Raw genomic sequence first — 9,021 nt, 5'->3', positions numbered from 1 at the left:
CAGGTATCTCATCAACAAATTAAAGCGAGCACGAAGCGCGAGCTGACTTTTTTTTTAGTATACTGACAGGAAAAGCGATCCTGTTTAGAACTGTTTGTAGTAACTCATGAGGAGGATATATATCTCACTACACAGATAGTACGAGTGCCAAGAGTGAGCTAAAATTTCTTTATATTCTGACCTGAAAGCTTGATATTCTAAGCATTTTTTGGTACCAATGATTAAGATTGGTATCTAAAAGAAGAATACATGCGAGCGCAAAGCGCGAACTGAAAATTTTGATTTTTCGATCTGAAAAAATGACAGTTTAATGGATGTTTTTGATAAAGAACAAGATATATATCCAAGAAAAGATGATTGCAAATCAAAGCAGCAATTCTTTTGAGGCTTTGAAGTGAAAACGGGACGTTTGCATTCACCTATTTAATCATGAAAAGTATGGGTTTTTGCTACAGAATGATGCGAGCATAAAGCGCGAGCTGAAAAATTTTATATTCCAATCAGAAAAGCGGGTATTTTGAGCATGATTTTAAATAAAGGACGAGTTGTGTATCTCATTCTCGCTTGCTGAACATTACAATCTTGTTTTTTTTTTGCCATATCCGGAATTATTGAGGTGGGCAAAATGATATGTTTGCCCCCCCAATATTTTCATTGGTGGGGCGATCACCCCCCCTGCCCCCCAGGATCGACGCCTCTGATCAATAGATTACTATTTTCAGACTAAGATGTTTCTAAGTAAGAAAATGATAGAATGGGAATTTTGGAATCAAAAGAAAATTTGAAGTATCTGAGAAAAGACTGATATATGGGGACTTAATTTTCTGTGAAGATCATCTTCCTTAGATGTTGAATAATTACACCGGGACGAGATTACTATTACAATAAAACAAGTTATTATTTTAAATCTTTTGCTTTATGTTCTGTATCAGAGAAAATGAAATTAAGTGTAAAAGTAATAAAAGCTGTAAGTTGTTTAGAATAAACAATTTATGGTTCCAATTTATTTGTGGAGATCGTCTTCCTAAGATGTTGACCAATTAATCTCGTCCGAACAAGACAGCAAGGTTAGACCATGAGATGCAAATGAACACTTTATAGGGCCTTCAAATTCCAACATTTGATAAATTGAATTTCAGCACAAACAGATCTATAAACACGCTCAAACAGTTAAAAAGGGTTCACATTACGCTAAACCAGGTGTACAATTTTTCCCCAAAAGGATATAATAGATTCTCTGGCTTCGCTTGTAATACTATAGGTGACTGAGGGTAATGTGAAGTGGGATGAATTCAAGCTATTCTTTAGCTAGAACAACAAACAACAGTTACTGAGGGACAGTGTTCAAGTGAATTTTGATTAATGCTGATTATCTCTCATTTAAAGCTCCTGCTCCTGATCAGTGAGTACTCAAGTCTAGGCCTATCTGAAACTTAAGTGGACTACAAGAGTGATGTCACTGGGGATGGCCATTGCATTCAATTTGCCTTTTTGCCTTCATGAATTTGCAGAATCCTTGTACAAAAGACACAATTTTTAGCATTTCAGAGTAACATTTGTAAAGATATCAGTTTTTTAAGATAAAATAACGCTGCCAATATGCTTTTAATCATGGAGGCAATGGTTGAACTGAACGTCTTTGAAAATAGAGATTCTATGGTGAAAATTGTTGCTTGAATGCATCCGCAATAGCGAATGATGTAACATTAGAGGCAAACAGCATGATACCTATACACATGCTGACTAGTTCTCTTTAAGGCACTCATGTTTCTGGAACCCCTGGGCCCAAGGGCATAATCATGTACTGACAGATGAACATGCCACTGTGCTACCAGGCATCCGCTAATCCCCACAATACCATCTCCAGAAGATTCATTATTAAGACACAAAACGGTGCACGAAGAATAGCAGAAAATAAAAAAAGGTGGAAGAGACAGCAAGAGAGACTGAGGGAAACAGAAACAAAATACAGAGATGGAGAAAGAAAGAGAAAAAAATACAGAGAGAGGAGGAAGAGATACAGAAAAAAAAGCTTGAAACAGAGAAATTGGGAAAATACTTTACTCTGGTGAAACATTGCCAGATTAATGACTTTGAGGCAGGATTACTCTTTAATCCATAGCTGGAGGAGATCAATGAACTTCTGTGACCCATTTCTAACCTTACCATAAGTAGGCACAGATATTCAAATCAAATCAACAACCTTACAAAAAAAGATTATTTTGCCCTAAGAAAAAAAGCTTTGGTTTGGTTTCATTTAACTGTATAAAAATCACAACAAAATACATTGTACAAAATAGTAAGAATCAGATCACAGCAATTTCTGTAGAAGGTAACTTTTTTTTATCTGTTGGAGAAAGGTTAATTGGGGAGAGGGGGATCAATGTTTAAGCAAAGAAATAGCTTGACTTTTCTTCATCATCTCTTCTTTCAGAATGTGTTTACAATTGCATGTTCTGCGGTACACATATAAAGCAAGGGTTTCTCGATAATGGTCACAGTTGATTTTTTTTCATCTATTCTCTAATTTGGATATTTGTCATTTGTATGGCCTTTGGGTTAATGATGAAGAAAATTGCAGTACATAAAATAGTTTCCAGGTTCCCAACCTGATTTTTGTGAGAAAATCAAACCTGTTGTGTTGAATAGAAGATGAGATTCTGTAGATTTTGATCAAGGGCTGGCTATCACTTTGTACATAGGCATATCTATACAGCCATTCTAGTTTACTGGAAACTATTTTAGCGCAAACTGAGAGCATTTCAATAGCAACAAGATCGCTTTACATGAAGTGATTTTGAAAACCATTTTCGTGTGATCAGGTGGGAACGCTAGCAAAGTGATCTTCCAAACTGGTTTCCTGAACCGGTTTCCAGTAAACTAGTTTTAGAAAATGTAATGAGAATGGCCTCATAGACAATTTTACCTCTAGAAAGAAGAGAGCCATTATATCAATGACTCTGAATAGAGTGATCTATCCATACATTTTGACAAGTACCTTATATTTAGCGGGTATTTTCTTTCGGGGAGATTACGCACAATTTGCATTCACACAGCAAAAACAACTGGAACTGACAAACTTCGAGGTGGTCTGAAACCACCTAACATTACAAGAACTTTTCACAAGGATTTTTTCCAAGATCGCCGGTATATTGGCAGTGTGATAGCAAACTACAGGAACTTGTAGCCCAGCGTGTAGTTGGGTGAGGGCGCCGTGGGTGGCTGTTGAGCTAGCGATTTTGAATCTCGCGCCTTGCCTGCTTAGCAGACCACACTGCTTTTCCCGAATAGTATGTCAGAGGCTCGGGGCTGTATGAATGTGGAAATGATAATCAGGTATTTTTTATCCTTAGAAAGTTCTTGTAATTTAACAGGGAATCTTGCTCAAGAGCCTTCACATGATCTACCTATCATTCCATTGTCATGTTCACACCACTTCTTGACCCAACCCAAATACATCAGGATACAATAAGGAAGTCTTTCCTGCCTGAAGTCCATTACTGGACAGCAGCATGATTACAAAGATGATTGCATTCAAGAGACTTTGGTCATGATGATTGGGTTAGAATGTATGCATTTACTCCACTTCCTGTAGAGCGTTCCAACACAAGAGTTCCAAGACTCGAGTGCAAGGCATACGACATATGCTTTCGCAACCTACCAGGTACCCATAAACACCTGGATCGAGAGTGGCAAAGTGTGGATTGATATTAAACTTGCGAAAGGAACCTAGGACCTGGTGGGACTTGAATACATGACCCTCTGATTCCAAGGCAAGAATCAGAACCACTACACGACACTTCCATGCTTGTCTGAAGGCTTCTGAAATAGGGGTACTAGTTTTCAACTGATTATCTATGTCCTGAAGATGTTCTGGAATGGCAAGGACGCTACCCTGGATGTCTTGGGTTACAACGCATACAGTCAGAACATGGATTTCTGAATGACAGCGATGCAATGCTCCTTCATATCAACCAATTATGAAGTGATGATCACAACTCAGTCCATACATGTGCACAGTTTAACTTAAACACCCTATGCGAAATTCTGTTTGATTCATTTGCAACACCACCTGTTCATAAATAACAACCAAACATATCCCCTAAAACAATGAGTTAAAAAATAAAAACAAATAAATTTCATGTCAAGGTATCAAAATTGATGAAATTGGAACAATTTTTGCAGCCGTTTTGTAAATTCCAAGACCAAATCCAGTTAGTAATGTCTAGACATCCTTGCAACTACAAATCTGGATGAAAACTCAGCCTTTTATTTTTCTATCTGTCATATCCCCCCCCCCCCCCTCAAGTAATCATTTATCAAAATCTAAGCAGCTTTCCACACATTTCTTTGGTTTACCAAAAGAACTACCTCAACATTTTAAGAATAATGTATGATACTAATGATACACATTTCTGGAACAGAACAAACCAAATTTTAATTTAACATCTCTATGTGCCTAAAAAGCTCTGTGCATTCATTTATAAGATATCATTGAAAAGTTTCTCGAACTTCAGATGAAGATCATTTTGAGGCGAATTTTTTTTATTCTGGATGGATGTCATAACAGAGATCAAAGTTTCGGTTGAGTAACAGGAGTGTTAGCCAGAAATTCTGAGCGTATCATCAAGAGACGGCAGGTAATGACGGACAGGTATGGGTTACACGAGATCCACAACATATGGCTGCCATTATCAGCCTGCTTTTGTTCCTTACATCATCACACTGGCGACACCACGATTAAATAACAATATCACAAAATGGGTACTCTGCCCAGCCCGTACCACGTCCCATTCCCCCGACGCCACAGCAACGCATCTCAGAGTCATAGGCTCCTCTGGTATCACCTCAACATCCTGCAGAATACCAGGGTGATGTTTTCAAGAGGGAACTGTTTGGGATAAACACTGCCATGATTCAATTAACTTGAACTTGGACTGGTAATCGATACGATAGCTTGATGGTGAGGGCCCAATCGGACATTTTGATGTCGGAACCTGTTCCTCGAAGACAGATCGTAATAGAATTGAGTGGGAGGAGCAATCAGGTCCATTAACCCCTACTTACATGATGCTCCCATAGGGCTGGGGAAACAATGTCATAGAAAACATTATTCTTCCCTCCTACCAGTCACTCAGATTTTCAAAACAGATTCTGTGCATTTGTCAATGTGCATCCCAGATGAAACCAAGAAATAAACAAAAATAGGTCACAAAAGTAATAATGTAAATCAATTATGATAAAAATAAATTCATGTAGTACTCGGGTATGAGTCAACAAGCGCTGTATTTTTATGTAATTTCAATATAATGTATCCTTATATTGGGTCTTATTATCCATGGAGAATTATTTGCAAGTTACCTGAAGAGAAATTTAATTAATTTATTTATTTAATTAATTAATTAATTCATAACAAGCTATGGATAGTGGAATCTCAATTTGAAGATGATCTGTTTATTGGGATCATCTATCTACACAGAATGAATGTTTGAAATCCATTAAAAAAAGTTATAACATGGGGGGGTTGAATATATATGCGCTAATGGGCTGTGATCTTCATTCAAATTTATATCAGTGTCATTTACTGCGACAACATATGTTTAAAAACAAGACATCTAATAGGCCTATGTTTTAATATTAGTGCAGGAATCAATTCTTGGGATGGACAAAAAGACAGTTGGTCAGGACAGACAGGGGCAGTGCTTATTGTCGTTAAAAATATTTTTTGTCAGGAGCACAGAAATGACAAATCAAAAGCCTACCGATTAAACCTTTCCATATTTTTCTCTTCATTAGAAATCACTGAATTTTAGACATTAGATACAAAGAAGAAATTATAACATTTATATGTAACAATTTACACATTTATAACTCTTTTACTGCATTTGAAAAAAATCTTTGGAGTATTTCCAAAAGAAAGAGTCACACTTTTTCCAACCACATTTTTGAAAGGTGGTATAGATTCAGACGCGGATGCGATAAAAATAGCATTTATAAGAAAACATTTAATAGAAAAGAATGAGAGTGGGAGGGGGAGGTGAAAGTTGAAAGGGCAGAAAATAATGTAAGCTCCATATGACAAATAAAAGAAACTCTACACTTACAACTCTCTCCAATCAACACTGGAAATTTTCCAATTTCAAAACACCCTGGGAATAGCCAACATATAAAGCTGAGATGCAGTCAGCTATTTGGAATCAAAGTCACATTTCTCACATAAATCTGTGTCAACACTGATAGAGGTTTAACATTTAGAGTTCCGAAACTAGGAGTTAGAAAAGATGTACCTTGGGAAAAGGAGAATGTGAAAGGTTGCGAGTGCAACTATTTCCAGATTCTCATTTCAGGCAGGAAAGTCCGCAGAGCATTGCAAGATTCAAAATAATTTCCAATCAGAGCAAATCCCGTTTTTCTTTTCCTGCCATGAACATCTAAATATAAATATTATTATCCAATATCAAACAGATGCCTGATATGTGGAGAGCTCTCAGCAGGGCGTCATTACACAAAAGTTTGTGATGAATTATGAATATGAAAGAACCGCTCTGATTGGTTCCTGGTCAGTGTACTGAACAAAGTGCACATGCAACAATGATGAGGATTGGTCATTGGCATTCAGTAATTTATTGCAAACTGAAACTATGGTGGACAGGTGGTAGAGGGTTCCACTACCGGAAATAATAACAAAATTGGTGATATATCCATGGCAGTCCCACCTGCATTAATAACGCAATTCAAGAGACAAAAACGAAGACAGAGGGGGGGTGTCTTCATTATCTTGATGTGAGCCCTCAACGGCCAAGTTTGATTCATCCCCTTTTCCACAACTCCCGTGTATAGACACTACAGAGGTGTTGTGGTCTGGTGGACATCTATCCACAACAGATTATCTCGCTTCAATTCCCGCCTAATCTCAAACATCCTTTTGCCAGGTGTTCATTTGTCACTCTCAACCCAGGTGAGGTACATGTAAATGAACTTGTTCCTTGAAACGATTTGGCAAGTATGAGCAGCGATGCTGAAATGGGGGTAATAATATTCAGCACTTCAAACTATTTGTATGAAGTGCTACATAAGTGTGGCAAAATGTTGTTATCAAATAGAAAATGACTGTTTGGCTTTACCAACATGGAATAGAAATATACATTAAACCACTGAAATGTTACTTAGTGAACTGATGTGTGGTGACCAAAACAAGACCAAAACAAGAATGGGGCTAAGAAAAAAAGCCTACTTTCAAGTAGAAAGGCCTGAAAATGACCGAAAGTAAAACATAAATGTTGGAAAACTGCATATCTCTTCAATGTTTTCTTTTCTATTCATGCAGCCTAAGTGTCTGTCGACTAATCCTGAGATGTTATTAATTTCAGTATTGTCTGAACAGGCAGTTAGTCAAATCCAGCTTACCTGAATTAGGCAATACATAGGGACTAGCGAAAGATGAATTGCTTAATGACCCTATTGGACTAATCCCAAGTTATGTTCTTGGTTGAACTGATGGCTAATAGACCAGTACTTAATGGCCACACAACTATCTGATGAAGGGTCAAGAAAAGTTCTTTCACTTGTTTCATAACCATTCTAAAAGTTGTATAGAACAACATCAATTTTTTGTTTGGAAACACATCTAAAATTATTATTTTTTATTTTTCATTATTCATGTTCAGTTGGACTAATAGGAGGTTTTAATGCTGAGACAAGGAGCCTATTTTTTTTATTCTTGGCAGACACCATAACATTATCATGTTACCATAGAAATGCTCCCTGGTTAACCTATGGAATATCAAAATATTATGTCTTCTCTGCCCAAATCTTGAGCTATTTTGTAATACCTAAGCATGCTATAATGGTACCATCCATCAATGTCCACATAGAATAGTTGAACCCTCTCATTTCAAAGTTCATTGAAAGTAGGTTGTATAGATAACAACTATTTTAAAAACAAGTTTCATCTTATTGTCACCCTAACTTTTCAACTACCCCCCCCCCCTTCCCTTTCTTCCCCATGATTCTCCTCCCCCCATCCCTGCTCTTTTAGAATTTTCCTTTGTGACTCAGACAATGTGGGGAGACTTTATTCTTCCTACTGAAAATCAAAAACACAAAAAAAATCTGGTTCTCGGAATCCTAACATGAACACTACTCTGCACACCCTTTCATTCTGATTAAGTTAGATGATTAGCTTACTGATTACACTGAAATAATCCTCTAATTGCCTTGATTAACCAATTTATACCCAAATACTAAAAACAGGCTTTGTCCATCAACCATCATTTCTAATGCTCTCAGTTTATAGAGATTAAAAACCTCCTTTTGAATGTTATCACCTGATTATATAGAGTAATACTGTTCTGTATAATATTCCAATTGAATTATGGAAACAAGTACTTGATGTAAATATTTGTACTTGTATTTGGTATCGAGCCAACCTTCTAGGCTTCCCTTGCAATCTCCCACTGACTCCAAAGTTACAAAGCAGTGACGGCCAAGACTCCACCTTCATATAGACGTCAAAACACAATTTTGTTGGTTTGGCAATATTAGACTTTGACAATAGTAATCACATATGGGGTTGAATGAACTTGGAGTATGGAAAAGTATTTGGCAATGTATTGTACAGTCACAAACAGGCCCGTTTCTAGGAATTTACCCATAGCTTCCATAGCTGACTGACCCAAGGGACTCAAACACAGCTAATTATCAGACGTTCCTGGAAATTTCACAATAATGGTCTGGTAAAGGGATCGTTCACCGCACAAACGAAAGGCCTGGAGAATGTTTTATTTTCCCCGCCTAATCATCTTATGAAACTAGTCTGTATGTACCCAGCCATCCCAGGGTACCCTTGATCAAATAATTGTCCAGGAAATTCAATTAACGGTTCAGGGATAGAGAAATTAATGTTTGACCCCGGAGTGTGTTTTCTGAGAAAGCAAGAGATGTAACGGGTAAAGAAGAAATGACCCTATCACAGAGCTCATTGGCCCCTTTTCTGTTTAAATCCCAGCATGATAAAGGTAA

Source organism: Lytechinus variegatus, chromosome 12, assembly GCF_018143015.1.
Source record: "Lytechinus variegatus isolate NC3 chromosome 12, Lvar_3.0, whole genome shotgun sequence".
NCBI lineage: Eukaryota > Metazoa > Echinodermata > Echinoidea > Temnopleuroida > Toxopneustidae > Lytechinus > Lytechinus variegatus.
This window is presented reverse-complemented; position numbering follows the sequence as displayed.